Genomic DNA, 17,367 nt, shown 5'->3' with positions numbered 1-17,367 from the left:
TCTCTTATAATCCTTTGTATTTCTGCAGTGTCAGATGTGATTTCTCCTTTTTCATTTCTAATTTTTTTGATTTGCCTCCTTTCCCTTTTTTTTCTTGGTGAGTCTGGCTAAGGGTTTATTAATTTTGTTTATCTTCTCAAAGAACCAGCTTTTAGTTTTATTGATCTTTGCTACTGTTCCTTTGTTTCTATTTCATTTATTTCTGCTCTGATCTTTATGATTTCTTTCCTTCTACTGACTTCGGGTTTTCTTTGTTCTTCTTTCTCTAGTTGTTTTAAGTGTAGGCTTAGATTGTTTATTTGAGATTTTTCTTGTTTCTTGAGGTGAGATTGAATTGCTATAAACTTCCCTCTTAGAACTGCTTTTGCTGCGTCCCGTAGGTTTTGGGTTGTCGTGTTTTTGTTGTCATTTGTTTCTATGTATTTTTTAATTTCTTTCTTCAGTGATCTCTTGGTTATTTAGTAGCACACTGTTTAGCCTCCGTGTATTTGTGTTTTTTACAGGTTTTTTCCTGTAATTGATTTCCAATCTCATAGCATCATGATCGAAAAAGATCCTTAATATGATTTCAATTTTCTTAAGTTTTCCGAGGCTTGATTTGTGACCCAAGATGTGATCTATCCTGGAGAATGCTGCATGTGCACTTGAGAAGAAAGTGTATTCTGCCACTTTTGGGTGGAATGTTCTATAAATATCAATTAAATCTCTCTGATCTATTGTGTCATTTAAAGCTTGTGTTTTCTTATTTATTTTCTGTTTGGATGATCTGTCCATTGGTGTAAGTGGGGTGTTAAAGTCCCCTACTATTATTGTGTTAACCTCGATTTCTTCTTCCATGGTTGTTAACATTTGCCTTATGTATTGAGGTGCTCCTATGTTGGGTGCATAAACATTTATAATTGTTATATCTTCTTCTTGGGTTGATCCTTTGATCATTATGTAGTGTCCCTCCTTATCTCTTGTAACAGTCTTTATTTTAACGTCTATTTTATCTGATATGAGTATTGCTACTCCAGCTTTCTTTTGATTTCTATTTTCAGGGAATATCTTTTTCCATCCCTTCACTTTCAGTCTGTATGTGTCCCTAGGTCTGAAGTGGGTCTCTTGTGGACAGCATATATATGGGTCTTATGGGTCTTGTTTTTGTATCCATTCAGCTAGTCTGTGTCTTTTGGTTGTGACATTTAATCCATTTACAGTAAAGGTTATTATCGATATGTATGTTCCTATTACCGTTTTCTTAATTGTTTTGAGTTTGTTTTTGTGGGTCTTTTTCTTCTCTTGTGTTTCCCGCTTAGAGAAGTTTCTTTAGCATTTGTAAAGCTGGTTTGGTGGTGCTGAATTCTCTTAGCTTTTGCTTGTCTGAAAAGCTTTTCACTTCTCCATTGAATCTGAATGAGATCCTTGCTGGGTAGAGTAATCTTGGTTATAGGTTTTTCTCTTTCATCACTTTAGGTATGTCCTGCCACTCCCTTTTGGCCTGCAGAGTTTCCACTGAAAAATCACCTGATAACCTTATGGGGATTCCTTTGTATGTTATTTTTTGTTTTTCCCTGGCTGCTTTTAGTATTTTTTCTTTGAATTTAATTTTTGTTAGTTTGATTAATATGTGTCTTGGTGTGTTTTTCCTAGGGTTTATCCTGTATGGGACTCTCTGTGCTTCCTGGACTTGGGTGACTATTTCCTTTCCCATGTTAGGGAAGTTTTCCACTATAATCTCTTCAAATATTTTCTCAGACCCTTTCTTTTTCTCTGCTTCTTCTGGGACCCCTGTGATTCAAATGTTGGTGCGTTTAGTGTTGTCCCAGAGGTCTCTGAGATTGTCTTCAGTTCTCGTCATTCTTTTTTCTTTATTCTGCTCCTTGGCAGTTATTTCTACCATATTGTCTTCCAGCTCACTTATTCATTCTTCTGCCTCAGTTATTCTGTTATTGATTCCTTCTAGTGTATTTTTCATTTCAGTTATTGTGTTGTTCATCTCTGTTTGTTTGTTCTTTAGTTCTTCTAGATCTTTGTTAAACATTTCTTGTATTTTCTCAGTCTGTGCTTCCATTCTATTTCCGAGATTCTGGATCATCTTTATTATCATTACTCTGAATTGTTTTTCAGGTAGATTGCCTATTTCCTCTTCATTTATTTGGTCTTTTAGGTTTTTACCTTGCTCCTTCATCTGTAACATATATTTTTGCCGTTTCATTTTTTTTCTTTTTTTATGAGTGGGTTTGTGTTCCTGTTTTACTGGTTGTTTGGCTTGAGGCTTCCAGCACTGGCGTCTGTAGGCTATTGGGTAGAGCTGGGTCTTGGTTCTGAGATGAGGACCTTCATGAGACCTCACTCTGATGAATATTCCCTGGGGTCTGAGGTTCTCTGTTAGTCCAGTGGTTTGGACTCAGAGCTCCCACCACAGGACCTTCAGCCTGACCCCGGGCTCACGAACCCAGATCCTGCAAGCCATGTAGGGTGGCAAAAAAAAAAAAAAAGAACAAAGCAAAGTAAAAAATAAAATTAGACTAGGAGACTAGCAGATATGTTAGAAAGAATGTAAAAATAAAAATATAGATGAATCAACAACTGTAAGGTACATCAGTACCACAATAGTAAAAAAAAAGAGGAGGAAAAAGAAAAAAAAAGGGGGGGGCCATGGCTGTGGAGGGCAGGACCTAAGCAAGGGCAAGGTTTGGGCAGTGGACAAGGCCAATGCTCAGGACCCACAGGGCTGGAAAAGGCCCTGGGGACTGTGGGAGGTGGGGCTTAGGCTCAAGGAACATAAGTGGCCCAGGTGTGACTCCCACCCCTGGTCTCAGAGGGCAGGGGACCTCACCTGGGAGCCCAGCAGGCTTCCTGGGCTTGAGTGGGCAGGGCAAACACCCTCGTGTCCTCTCCTGCTCCTACAGTCTGTGGTCTGGGAGGGCCCCTCCCACCTGCCTCTCCTCATCTCCCCGACCTCCCTCCTGTGCCCCCAGGACCAATGTGGCCGTCAGGGAGGGGTGGGCCTTGGTGGATAGGGGACCGGCCTGAGAGCTCAGCAGGCTCCCTGTGCCTGAGTGGGCAGGGCAATCACCCTCCACTCCTCTCCTGCTCCTCCTGGATGGTCCCTCCTGCTTGCCTCTCCTGATCTCCCCGGCCTCAGGAGCACCAATCCTGTCTGGCCTCCACTTCTCCTCCCTGCTCAGTCCCCCTACATCCTACTGGTTCACTTTGGGGTTCCTCCCGTCTCCTTGGGCATCAGAGTCCCCCACCAGTGGCAGGCAGGTGCCCTAGTTGTGGGGAGATGCTAACTCCACATCTTCCCACACCGCCATCTTGACTCTGCCGAGATATATATTTTTAGATTCTGTTCTGCTCTATTCTGTTCCATGAGTCTATTTGTGTATCTCTAGGTCAATAGCATTTGATATCTATTAGGTCAAGTCCTCCCTTACTAGTCTCTCTTTTTTTTCCAAAATATTATTTTTTTGTTTTGGAGCATTTATTCTTTCATTAAAATGTTTAAATCATTTTATTCAGTTTTCCAATTCTCCCTTACCATAAAATTCCTTTGGAATTCTATTTAGGATTGCATCAAATGCATTTATTAATTTTGTGAGAATTGACATTTTCTGATATTGTTTTTCAAGCCAATAAAAAGATATTCATTTCCATTTTTTCCAACGTTATTTAACGCCCTGACCCCTGACTTCTGCCAGTAAGATGAGACCTTTAAAATACTTTTGCTTCCTCGTTCAGTTCATCCTCAACCCTAGATGACACCTTGGAATATGTTTTAATTTTTCTAAAAAAAAATATATTTTTATTTTTAGACTATTATTAGCACTTACCTTGCCGTATTCATTCATACATTCAACTAAACATTTACTGAGAACCTATGCTATGCACAGTTTGAGGCACTAGGGGTATATCAAGCCAAAAAACCCACAAAACTCTGCTGTCAGAATTTATATATGGGGAGACAGATACTAGACAAAATAAATGAGTAAGTTATACACTATACAGCATAGTATTTAACACTTTTAATAGGTGATAAATGCTATGGAGAAAACCAGAGCATGAACGTAGGATGGAAGGTCACAGCACTGAGCAGAGAGTGCATTAAAATGTTAAATAGTGTCATCAGGGAAGGCCTGAAGGAGAATGTGGCACTGGAGAAAAAACTTGAAAGATGTGAGAGAGAGAGCCATGTGGATGTCTGAAGAAAGCCAATCCAGGCAGAGGAACAAATAAGAATGCACTGAGGAGGGATCATGCCCAACCTATTCAGGAACAACAGAGAGACGAGAGTGACAGAGATGGAATAGAGGGGTGGGGCGGTCAGAATATTAGGAGATGAGGTCTTAGAGATTACAGGAGTTAGGTCACATAGGGCCTTGCTGCCTATTACAAAGACTTCAACTTGTTTATGGCTGAGCAGTGTTACTCAACCATAAAGAAGAATGAAGTATTGCCATTTGCAGCAACATGGATGGACCTAGAGACTACCATATTAAGTGAAGTAAGTCAGACAGAAAAACAAATACCATATGATATCACTTATATGTGGAGTCTAAAATATGACACAAATGAACTTATCTACGAAACAGAAACAGACTCACAGACATAGAGGACATATTTGTGGTTGCCAAGGGAGAGGGGGCTGGGGGAGGATGAATTGGGAGTTTCAGATTAGCAGATGCAAACTATTATATATAGGATGGCTAAACAATAAGGTCCTACTATATAGCACAGGGAAATATATTCAATATACTGTGATAAATCATAATGGAAAAGAATATAAAAAGAATGTATATATGTGGAATCTAGAAAAATGGTGTAGATGATCTTATTTGCAAAGCAGAAATAGAGACACAGACATAGAGAACAAATGTATGGATACCAAGGGGGAAGGGGTGGGAGGATGAGATGAATTGGGGGATTGGGATTGACATATATACACTACTATGTATAAAATGGATAACTAATGAGAACCTACTGTATAGCACAGGGAACTCTACTCAGTGATCTGTGGTGACCTAAATGGGAAGGAAATCCGAAAAAGAGGGAATATATGTATACATATGGCTGATTCGCTTTGCTGTACAGCAGAAACTGACACAGCAGTGTAAAGAAACTATACCCCAATTTAAAAAAAGAATATATATATATATATATAACTGAATCACTTTGCTTTACAGTAGAAATGAACACAACATTGTAAATCAACTATACTTCAATAAAATAAATTTTTAAAAAAAGAAAACCCATTTGAAAAAAAAGACTTCAACTTTCCCTCTCAGAGAAATGGAATAAACCCTTGGACAGTTCTTAAAAAGAGCACCATGTTCTGAGTTAATGCATCAACAGAATGATCAGTCTGACTGCTTTGTTAAGAGTAAAGTGGAATAGAACAAGATGAGTTAGGAAACTATAGGAATAATCTAAGCAAGAAATAATAGTCTTATGGACCAGGGGACTAGTGGTGACAAGTGGTCAAAAAAGATTATATTTTTAAGATAGTAGAGCCAATAGGAGTTGCTGAGGGATTAGATGTGGGGTGTATGAGAAAGAAAGAGGTCAAGGATAACTCTAAGGATTTTTGCCTGAGCAACTGGAAAGATGGAATTCCATTAACTGAGACAGAATACCACCAGAGGAACCAGGTGGGGTGGGGAGTAGAGGTAGTGAATCAGGAGTTTGATTTTTTTTTTTTTTAAAGGAAGATTTTCTGCATGAATCTGTGATTCTTTCTTTTTTTTTAAATTTTAATTAATTTATTTATTTATGTCTGTGTTGGGTCTTCATTTCTGTGCGAGGGCTTTCTCTAGTTGTGGCAAGTGGGGGCCACTCTTCATCGTGGTGCGCGGGCCTCTCACTATCGCGGCCTCTCTTGTTGCGGAGCACAGGCTCCAGACGCGCAGGCTCAGTAGTTGTGGCTCACGGGCCTAGTTGCTCCGCGGCATGTGGGATCTTCCCAGACCAGGGCTCGAACCCGTGTCCCCTGCATTGGCAGGCAGATTCTCAACCACTGCGCCACCAGGGAAGCCCAGGAGTTTGATTTTTGACATGGCTATTAGACTTCCAAGTAGCTGAGATAGAGTTGGATGCACCAGATTGGTATTCAGGAGAGAGAGCCAGACTGGAGATCTACATTTAGGAGGCGTTAGTGTACGATTGGTATTTGAAAGTATGTACCTGGATAACATTATCAGTGAAGAGATAATGAAAAGAAGAAACCCAAGGATTTTACCAAAGTGAAAAAATGAACATAGGAGGAGCCAGCAAAAGAAAACAGAGAAAAAATGGCTAGTGAGGTAGGAAGAAAACCAGGAGAATGTGGTATCTTGTAAGCCAAATGAAGAAAGTATTTCTAGAATAGGGGATGATCAACTCTGCCAAATGCTGCTGATGAGACAAGATGAAGGTTTATCAATAGAACTGCACAGTGAAGTAAGCAACATGTGGAGGTCATTGCTGACCTCAAGAAGAGAAGCTTTTGTCACGTGGATGACGTAAAAGAAGGTTTAAAAATTTAAATAGCACAAACTTTTGGATAGCATCTAAAAAAGGAAGTGATAAATTTATTAAAATTGGCATTATATTTACACTTGGATTGTTAACTATAATTTTATTTGTTTACATCTATTTTTTCATTGTCAATTAGCAAGAGATCATTTTATTTCTTTATCTCAATTTTTTTCATTGTCATTTAGCAAGAGATAAAAGGCATCTTCATCTCATATTGAACACTTTGTGGTTCTCAGTAGGTGTTTGTTGAATAAGTAGGTATGCATTTCTCATTCTAACACTAACTAGCAAGGGATACCCTCATTGAGTCAACATACTAACAGAATGACAGGAGTCAAGACCACCAATGGTCTCCTTAAATGAAAAAAGTATTCTTTTACAATAGTACCTACAAGATCTCAGTTGATGGCTGTGCTAAATGGTAAAGTGAAATAACAATAATTCTAGTCCAGAGTCCTAACCCCAACTTAAATAATATTTGAAAGTTCCTACTTAGGCAGCGAAGGGGAAAAAAAATGTCACCTATAACAGATGGCTCTACTATATGCCATTTAATCAAAGAACCAACTGTCCTTTAAAGCTTGGTTTTCAAAATTGATCTATATATTTAAAAGATCAGTAGCAGGAGAAATACTAGCCCAGGGAAACAATGCAATCCATTTTTTTTTTAAACTGGCTTCATTCACTTTATTTTTCTCATAGAAAACTATGTGGTGGTTATAGCTGGAGTCTGGGTCCCCTGCACGGAAACTCTGGTGTGGGTCTTTACAAGATGGTCGATGAATTCCTGATACAGAGACTTGGTGAACACCATCTCTTTCCAGAGATCAGGAGTGAAATAACTCTAGGTCTTGGAAATGGCACCAAAAGTGGTCTTGGCGAAGTTGCCCAGGATGTCAGTGCAGCCCCTGGCAGAGGTGTAGCAGTTGTCAATTCTAGCCATCGTCAGTAGCTTCTTGGGCACATGGACTGAGATGATTCCAGTGCCCCTGGGGGCAGGGATGAGGCACACCAGCATAGAGCCAGTGGCCAGTCACCTTGCAAGGGACAGTATGGGGCTTGCCGATCTTGTTCCCCCAGTATACTTGCCGCACGGGGACAATGGAGAGCTTGGCCAGAATGATGGCCCCACAGATAGTAATGGCTACCTCCTTAGAGCACTTGACACCCAAACCAACATGTCCGTTGTAATCCCTGATGGTGACAAATGCCTTGAACCTGGTCTGCTGGCCAGCACGTGTCTGCTTTTACACAGACATGATCTTCAAAATCTCATCCTTGAGGGACGCCCCCAAGAAAATGTCAATGATCTCAGATCCCTTGATGGGCAGAGAGAAGAGATAGATCTCCTCCAGGGATTTGATCTTCATGTCCTTGACCAGGCAGCCTAGCTTGGTGACAGGGAGCCACTCCTTGTCCTTGGCCTTGCCTCCGTGAGCTCCGTGGCCTCGGCCCCGACCACAACCCTGGCCCTGGCCCCGGACACCACTGCCAAAGCCTCTGTGGAAGCCACCGCGGCCTCCCATTCCAGGGCCCCCGGGGCCTCTGGGCCCTCCAACAGCACCGGCGTCATCCGCCATTTGGTGTTTTTACAGAAAAGGTTTTGGTAAAAAGTGTCTTCATGTGAGAATTGCATATTAGATGGAGATCAAACATTAAAGAAAAAGAGGCAGAAGAAAATATTGTAAGAGATAATATTCATAGTTCCACTTCAGTGGACTTGGTGAATAAAGAAACAACTGTGGGGGTGGAGTCAAGATGGCGGACTAGGAGGACATGGAATTCACATCTCCTCACAATGAGGGCACCTACCAGGCACCGATGGGGGACCACAGACACCTAAGGGGACGGGAGGAACCCCCAGTGACTGGGTAGGGCGTGGGGCATGAGGGGAGTGAGGGGGGAGGAGAAGTGGAGGTGGGATGGGACTGGCACCCCTGACGGGCAGCTGGGGGAGGGGAAGGGATCCCACGCCCAAAGGGGGAAATTGAGGGACCATTGGGAGGGCAGAGGATCAAAAGGGAGCATGGCCAGGTTTCCCCTGCTCACCTGGGCCCCCGGGAACCAGCTGAGATCCCAGGCCTGATCCTCTGCCCACCGAGGCACCCTCCAGCCACGTGGGTCCTGGGGGAGTGGGAGGGAGGGAAGGGGGAGCAAAAGTAAAGGCCGGACCTCCGGGACCGGCACCCCTGAGGGATGCCTGGGGGAGGGGAGGAGTTCCTACACCCAGCGGGACCCACCCATGGTTACAGGTCCAGCGGCGATGGGGGAGACCCTGGGGGACATGGTGGGGAGGGGCATGAAGGAACGGAAGGGAATGCAGCCAGTGCTTTCCCTGTCCACTTAGGCATGGGGGAGCCTGTTGGGCTCCCAGGCCTAATCCGCTGCCCTCGGAGCCTCCCTCCTGCTGCACAGAGCCCAAGCCCCGCCCCTGCACTCCCACCCAGGGCCACACCCCTACACTTGGAGACCCCCTCCAACGCGCTGGGCCTAAACACCACCCACACACCCTCACTCAGGGCGTTACCTCCAAACTCCAGAACTCCACACTCCAGAGGCCCTCCTTTCAAGTGCTGCCTCGCCCCTTCTATGCAGGTCCTAAGCAGAGGCCCTGCCCATGCTTGAACATCGCCCTGCCTAGGCCCCGCCCCATGCTCAAACGTCACCCTCCCACCTGCCTAGGTCCCGCCCCACCCTAAACCCTGCCCCTGCCTAAGTTCCACCCCCCACCTAAACTCCTCCCCCATAGCCAAGCCTATTTTTTTCTGTTTTCCTCTTTTAGATTGGGGTTCTGTTTTGCCTTGTTTATTCATTGTTGTTGATTCTTTTATATTTTTATTTTTCCTAATAAATCTTTTATTTTTCTAATTTTATTTTATTCTTTATACTTTGTTCTTGTTCTGTCCTTTTGGCTTGTTCCCCCCTGCCCTTTTTTTCTTTTCTTTTTTCTGTTGTGGTTTTATTTTACTTTGTTGTAGTTCTTTCAACTATAGTTTTATTTTTCCTAATATATTTTTTAATCTTTCTTTTTTTTTAATTAATTAATTTATTTATTTATTTTTGGCTGTGTTGGGTCTTCGTTTCTGTGTGAGGGCTTTCTCTAGTTGCGGCAAGCGGGGGCCACTCTTCATCGTGGTGCATGGGCCTCTCACTATTGCGGCCTCTCTTGTCGCAGAGCACAGGCTCCAGACGCGCAGGCTCAGTAGTTGTGGCTCACGGGCCTAGTTGCTCCGCGGCATGTGGGATCTTCCTAGACCAGGGCTCGAACCCGTGTCCCCTGCATTAGCAGGCAGATCCTCAACCACTGTGCCACCAGGGAAGCCCCTATTTTTTGTCTTTCTAATTTTATTTTGTTTTTTATTCTTTGATATTGTACTGCTCCTTTTTTTCTTTCTTTCTTTCTTTTTTTTTTTCACTGCACCACAAAGCTTGCGGGATCTTGGTTCCCAGGCCAGAGGTCAGCCCCAAGCTCCCGTGGTGGGAGCTCCAAGTCCAAACCGCTGGACTAAAAGAGAACCTCAGACCCCAGGGAATATTAATTGGAGTGAAGCCTCCTGGAGGTCCTCATCTCAGCACCAAGACCTGGCTCTATCCAACTGCCTGCAAACACCAGTACTGGACATCTCATGCCAAACAACCAGCAAGACAGGAATACAGCACCATCCATCAAATAAAAAAAATTAAATGATAAAAATGTGTTACAGACAAAGGAGCAAGGTAAAAACCTGCAAGACCAAATAAATGAAGATGAAATAGGTAACCTACCTGAAAAAGAACTCAGAGTAATGATAGTAAAGATGATCCCAAATCTTGGAAACAGAATGGAGAAAATACAGGAAACATTTAACAAGGATCTAGAGGAACTAAGGAGCAAACAAACAGTGATGAACAACACAATTACTGAAAATAAAAACACTCTAGAAGGAGTCAATACCAGAATAACTGAGGCAGAAGAACGAATAAGTGAGCTGGAAGATAAAATGGTGGAAATAACTGCCAGGGAGCAGAATAAAGAAAAAGGAATAAGAGAATTGAGGACAGTCTCAGAGACCTTTGGGACAACATTAAATGCACCAACATTCGAATTATAGGGGTCCCAGAAGAAGAAGACAAAAAGAAAGGGACTGAGAAAATATTTCAAGAGATTATAGTTGAAAACTTCCCTAACATGGGAAAGAAAATAGTCAGTCAAGTCCAAGAAGCACAGAGAGTACCATACAGGATAAACCCAAACTGAAACATGCCAAGACACATATTAATCAAACTATCAAAAATTAAATACAAAGAAAAAATATTAAAAGCAGCAAGGAAAAAGCAAGAAATAACATACAAGGGAATCCCCATAAGGTTAACAGCTGATCTTTCAGCAGAAACTCTGCAAGCCAGAAGGGAGTGGCAGGACATATTTAAAGTGATGAAAGGGAAAAACCTACAGCCAAGATTACCCAGCAAGGATCTCATTCAGATTCGATGGAGAAATTAAAACCTTTCCAGATAAACAAAAGCTAAGAGAACTCACCGCCAAACCAGCTTTACAACAAATGCTAAAGGACCTTCTCTAGGCAGGAAACACAAGAGAAGGAAAAGACCTACAAAAACAAGCCCAAAACAATTAAGAATATGGTAATAGGAACATACATATCAATAATTACCTTAAATGTAAATGGATTAAATGCTCCAACCAAAAGACATAGACTGGCTGAGTGGATACAAAAACAAGAACTGTATATATGCTGTCTCCAAGACATCCACTTCACAGACCTAGGGACACATACAGAGTGAAAGTGAGGGGATGGAAAAAGATATTCCATGCAAATGGAAATCAAAAGAAAGCTGGAGTAGCAATTCTCATATCAGACAAAGTAGACTTTAAAATAAAGACTATTACAAGGGACAAAGAAGGACACTACATAATGATCAAGGGATCAATCCAAGAAGAAGATATAACAATTGTAAATATTTATACACCCAACAAAGGAGCACCTCAATACATAAGGCAAATGCTAACAGCCATAAAATGGGGAAATCGACAGTGACACAATAATAGTAGAGGACTTTAACACCCCACTTTCACCAATGGACAGATCATCCAAAATGAAAATAAATAAGGGAACACAGGCTTTAAATGACACATTAAACAAGATGGACTTAATTGATATTTATAGGACATTCCATCCAAAAACAACAGAATACACTTTCTTCTCGAGTGCTCTTGGAAAATTCTCCAGGATAGACCATACCTTGGGTCACAAATCAAGCCTTGGTAAATTTAAGAAAATTGAAATCATATCAAGTGTCTTTTCTGACCGCAACGATATGAGACTAGGTATCAATTACAGGGAAAAAAACTGTAAAAAATACAAACACATGGAGGCTAAACAATACGCTACTAAATAACCAAGAGATCACTGAAGAAATCAAAGAAGAAATCAAAAAATACCTAGAAGTAAATAACAATGAAAACACGACGACCCAAAGCCTATGGGATGCAGCAAAAGCAGTTGTAAGAGGAAAGTTTATAGCAATACAATCCTACCTCAAGAAACAAGAAACATCTCAAATAAACAACCTAACCTTACACCTAAAGCTATTAGAGAAAGAAGAACAAAAAAATCCCAAGGTAGCAAAAGAAAAGAAATCATGAAGGTCAAATCAGAAATAAATGAAAAAGAAATTAAGAAAACAATACCAAAGATCAATAAAACTAAAAGCTGGTTCTTTGAGAAGATAAACAAAATTGATAAACCTTTAGCCAGACTCATCAAGAAAAAGTGGGAGAGGCCTCAAATCAATGAAATTAGAAACGAAAGAGGAGAAGTTACAACAGACACTGCAGAAATACAAAGCATCCTAAGAGACTACTACAAGCAACTCTATGCCAATAAAATGGACAACCTGGAAGAAATGGACAAATTCTTAAAAAGGTATAACCTTCCAAGACTGAACCAGGAAGAAACAGAAAATATGAAGAGACCAATCACAAGTAATGAAATTGAAACTGTGATTAAAAATCTTCCAACAAACAAAAGCCCAGGACCAGATGGCTTCAGAGGTGAATTCTATCAAACATTTAGAGAAGAGCTAACACCTATCCTTCTCAAACTCTTCCAAAATACTACAGAGGAAGGAACTCATTCTATGAGGCCACTATCACCCTGATACCAAAACCAGACAAAGATGTCACAAAAAAAGAAAACTACAGCCCAATATCTCTGATGAACATAGAAGCAAAAACCCTCAACAAAATGCTAGCAAACAGAATCCAACAGCACATTAAAAGGATCCTACACCATGATCAAATGGGGTTTATCACAGGAATGCAAGAATTTTTCAGTATACGCAAATCAATCAATGTGATACACCATATTAACAAATTGAAAGTTAAAAACCATATGATAGGGGCTTCCCTGGTGGCGCAGTGGTTGGGAGTCTGCCTGCCAATGCAGGGGACTCGGGTTCGAGCCCTGGTCTGGGAGGATCCCACATGCCGCGGAGCAACTGGGCCTGTGCACCACGGTGGCTGAGCCTGCGCTCTGGAGCCCGCGAGCCACAACTGCTGAGCCTGCGTGCCTGGAGTCCGTGCTCTGCAACGGGAGAGGCCACCGCAGTGAGAAGCCTGTGCACCACGGCAGGGAGTGGCCCCCGCTCGCCACAACTGGAGAGAGCCCGCGTGCAGCAATGAAGACCCAAAGCAGCCAAGAATAGATAAATAAAATAAATTTATTTTAAAAAAAAAACCGTATGATAATCTCAGTAGATGCAGAAAAAGCTTTTGACAGAATTCAACACCCATTTATGATAAAAACTCTCCAGAAAGTAGGCATAGAGGGAACCTACCTCAACAAAATAAAGACCATATATGACAAACCCACAGCCAACATCATTCTCAATGGTGAAAAACTGAAACCATTTCCTCTAAGATCAGGAACAAGATAAGGTTGCCCACTCTCACCACTGTTATTCAACCCAGTTTTGGAAGTTTTAGTCACAGCAATCAGAGAAGAAAAAGAAATAAAAGGCATCCAAATTGGAAAAGAAGAAGTAAAACTGTCACTGTTTGCAGATGACATGATACTATACATAGTGAATCCTAAAGATGTTACCAGAGAACTACTAGAACTAATCAATGAATTTGGTAGAGTAGCAGAATACAAAATTAATGCACAGAAATCTCTGGCATTCCTATGCACTAATGATGAAAAATCTGAAAGAGAAATTAAGGAAACACTCCCATTTACCACTGCAACAAAAAGTGTAAAATACCTAGGCATAAAACCTACCAAAGACAGAAGACCTGTATGCAGAAAACTGTAAGACATTGATGAAAGAAATTAAAGATGATACAAACAGATGGAAAGATATACAATGTTCTTGGATTGGAAGAATCAACATTGTGAAAATGTCTATACTACCCAAAGCAATCTACAGATTCAGTGTAATCCTTATCAAACTACCAATGGCATTTTTCACAGAACTAGAACAAAAAATTTCACAATTTGTATGGAAACACAAAAGACCCCGAATAGCCAAAGCAATCTTGAGAAAGAAAAACGTAGCTGGAGGAATAAGGCTCCCTGACTTCAGACTATACTACAAAGCTACAGTAATCAAGACAGTATGGTACTGGCACAAAAACAGATCAGTGGAATAGGATAGAAAGCCCAGAGATAAACCCATGCACCTATGGTCACCTTATCTTTGATAAAGGAGGCAAGAATATACAATGGAGAAAAGACAGCCTCTTCAATAAGTGGTGCTGGGAAAACTGGACAGCTACATGTAAAAGAAGGAAATTAGAACACTCCCTAACACCATACACAAAAATAAACTCAAAATGGATTAAAGACCTAAATGTAAGGCCAGACACTATCAAACTCTTAGAGGAAAACATAGGCAGAACACTCTATGACATAAATCACAGCAAGATCCTTTCTGACCCACCTCCTAGAGGAATGGAAATAAAAACAAAAATAAAGGGGCTTCCCTGGTGGCGCAGCGGTTGAGAATCTGCCTGCCGATGCAGTGGACACAGGTTCGAGCTCTGGTCTGGGAAGATCCCACATGCCGCGGAGCAACTAGGCCCGTGAGCCACAACTACTGAGCCTGCGCGTCTGGAGCCTTTGCTCCGCAACAAGAGAGGCCACGATAGTGAGAGGCCCGCACACTGCGATGAAGAGTGGCCCCCGCTTGCCACAACTAGAGAAAGCCCTAGCACAGAAACGAAGACCCAACATAGCAATCAATCAATCAATCAATCAATATTTTAAAAAAAAAAAAGAAACTGCAGCAGATAACGTTAAAAAAATAATAAAATAAAATAAACAAATGGGACCTAATGAAACATAAAAGCTTTTGCACAGCAAAGGAAACCATAAACAAGATGAAAAGACAACCAACGGGAGAAAATATTTGCAAATGAAGCAACTGACAGAGGATTAATCTCCAAAATATACAAGCCACTCATGCAGCTCAATATCAAAAAAACAAACAACCCAATCCAAAAATGGGCAGAAGACCTAAATAGACATTTCTCCAAAGAAGATTTACAGATTGCCAACAAACACATGAAAATATGCTCAACATGACTAAGCATTAGAGAAATGCAAATCAAAACTGCAATGAGGTATCACCTCACACCGGTCAGAATGGCCATCATCAAAAAATCTATAAACAATAAATGCTGGAGAGAGTGTGGAGAAAAGGGAACACTCTTGCACTGTTGGTGGGAATGTAAATTGATACAGCTACTATGGAGAACAGTATGGAGCTTCCTTAAAAAACTAAAAATAGAACTACCATATGACCCAGCAATCCCATTACTGGGCATATACCCTGAGAAAACTATAATTCAAAAAGAGACATGCACTACAATGTTCATTTCAGCACTATTTACAATAGCCAGGACATGGAAGCAACCTATGTGTCCATCAACAGGTGAATGGATAAAGAAGATGTGGCACATTTATACAATGAAATATTACTCAGCCATAAAAAGAAACGAAATTGAGTTATTTGTAGTGAGGTGGATGGACCTAGAGTCTATCATACAGAGTGAAGTAAGTCAGAAAGAGAAAAACAAATACCATATGTGAACACATATATATAGAATCTAAAAAAAAAAGCAATGGTTCTGAAGAACCTAAGGGCAGGACAGGAATAAAGACACAGACGTAGAGAGTGGAGTTGAGGACAAGGGGAGGGGGAAGGGTAAGCTGGGATGAAGTGATAGAGTAACATTGACATATATACACTACCAAATGTAAAACAGATAGCTAGTGGGAAGCAGCCACATAGCACAGGGAGATCAGCTCTGTGCTTTGCGACCACCTAGAAGGCTGGGATAAGGAGGGTGGGAGGGAGACACAGGAGGGAGGGGATTTGGGGTATACGTATGCATGTAGCTGATTCACTTTGTTATACAGCAGAAACTAACACACCGTTGTAAAGCAATTACACTCCAATAAAGATGTAAAAAAATGAAAAAGAAACAATTGTGAATTCTCTTGAAGCATCTCATGCCTCAAGCCATTGTGAAGGACTTGCACTACTCCTTTTGCAAAAAGGAGAATTAAGTTAGATTCTCAAAGCTTCACCAATCTTGCCTCACATACAGTTCCTTGATTACAGATTTAAACACTTCTAAAATTCAGGGTAGGGCTTCCCTGGTGGCACAGTGGTTGAGAATCTGCCTGCCGATGCAGTGGACACGGGTTCGAGCCCTGGTCTGGGAAGATCCCACATGCCGCGGAGCAACTAGTCCCGTGAGCCACAACTACTGAGCCTGCGCGTCTGGAGCCTGTGCTCCGCAACAAGAGAGGCCACGATAGTGAGGAGCCCGTGCACCGCACTGAAGAGTGGCCCCCACTTGCCGCAACTGGAGAAAGCCCTCGCACAGAAACGAAGACCCAACACAGCCAAAAATAAATAAATAATTAAATAATAATTAAAATTCAGGGTAAACATTCTCACCCACTTAGAAAAAAACACATCAGAATGAAATTTCACATGCAAAACATTAGCTTGAAACTCACATTGTAAAGTGTGTATGAGGAGAGAATATTCTAATGACTAAAGTGAGGAATACAGTCAAGGTGGTGCCTTTATCCTTAAGGAAATGAAGAAATATGATAAATGAGGGTGAAAAAACAGATATCATTTATAAAACTGTGAATCATTCGCTTTGATTTTCTGTGAATCAAGTAACTAAAAATATAGGCTACTGTTATCCAGGCACTGGATGTCTTTGAATCTTGGAGGAAAATTGACATTAAAAATAACAGGTTAAACTATTGATATGTTATTCTACTCAGTTTTTCAGCTAATGTATCAGATAGGTGTTGTTAAAAATGTCTCTCAAACAACTAATGATAATAATGATAAGTTACACACCAAGCCAAGGTTAATATTCCTCGTTCCATATAGAAACAGACATTGTTCCAGAATTACAGCAAATAGGCTGGACTGAGTCAGTGTTTCTCAAACTGGAATTTACAGATGTATTCTCAAGGGAATACACAAGTTCTGTTGTTACTGAAAGTGGAGGTCCGGATGCTCGCTGCTCTAAAGCCAGTAAAGACGCAAGTTGGTGGAAAGGAAAGTTTGCTTTATTTTGGATGCTGGCAACCGGGGCTGTGCGGGAAGGGGGGAGGGCTGTCCAAAGGCTGACTTCCTTTGACTCCTGTCCAAAGGCTGACTTCCCCCCACTGACAATCAGTGGGCAAGAGCCTTTATCGGCGGAGGGAGGGGCTACATGCAGAAACAGCACAGTCGGCTCTGACAGTCATCTTGAAATTGATCATGTGGTGGTCTGATCGCATCATCTTGTTTTAAGTACAGTTAATCTTCAATTCCAGGGTCCGTTCCCATTTC

The 17,367-nt window shown here is 41.5% G+C and overlaps 1 pseudogene across 1 annotated transcript; it reads right to left on the bottom strand.

Moving 5' to 3' along the window:
• Nucleotides 1–1,137: 1,137 nt before the first annotated feature.
• LOC309634766 (small ribosomal subunit protein uS5 pseudogene) lies at nucleotides 1,138–12,558 on the bottom strand (annotated as a pseudogene). The gene has a single exon. The product of its transcript is annotated as a small ribosomal subunit protein uS5 pseudogene (transcript).
• Between the last annotated feature and the right edge of the window lie 4,809 nt (nucleotides 12,559–17,367).

The sequence above is a fragment of the Balaenoptera borealis genome (assembly GCF_965194805.1).
Source record: "Balaenoptera borealis genome assembly, chromosome: 9".
Lineage (NCBI taxonomy): Eukaryota > Metazoa > Chordata > Mammalia > Artiodactyla > Balaenopteridae > Balaenoptera > Balaenoptera borealis.
The sequence above is the reverse complement of the archived record's forward strand: the minus strand, read 5'-3'. Positions and strand labels throughout refer to the sequence as shown.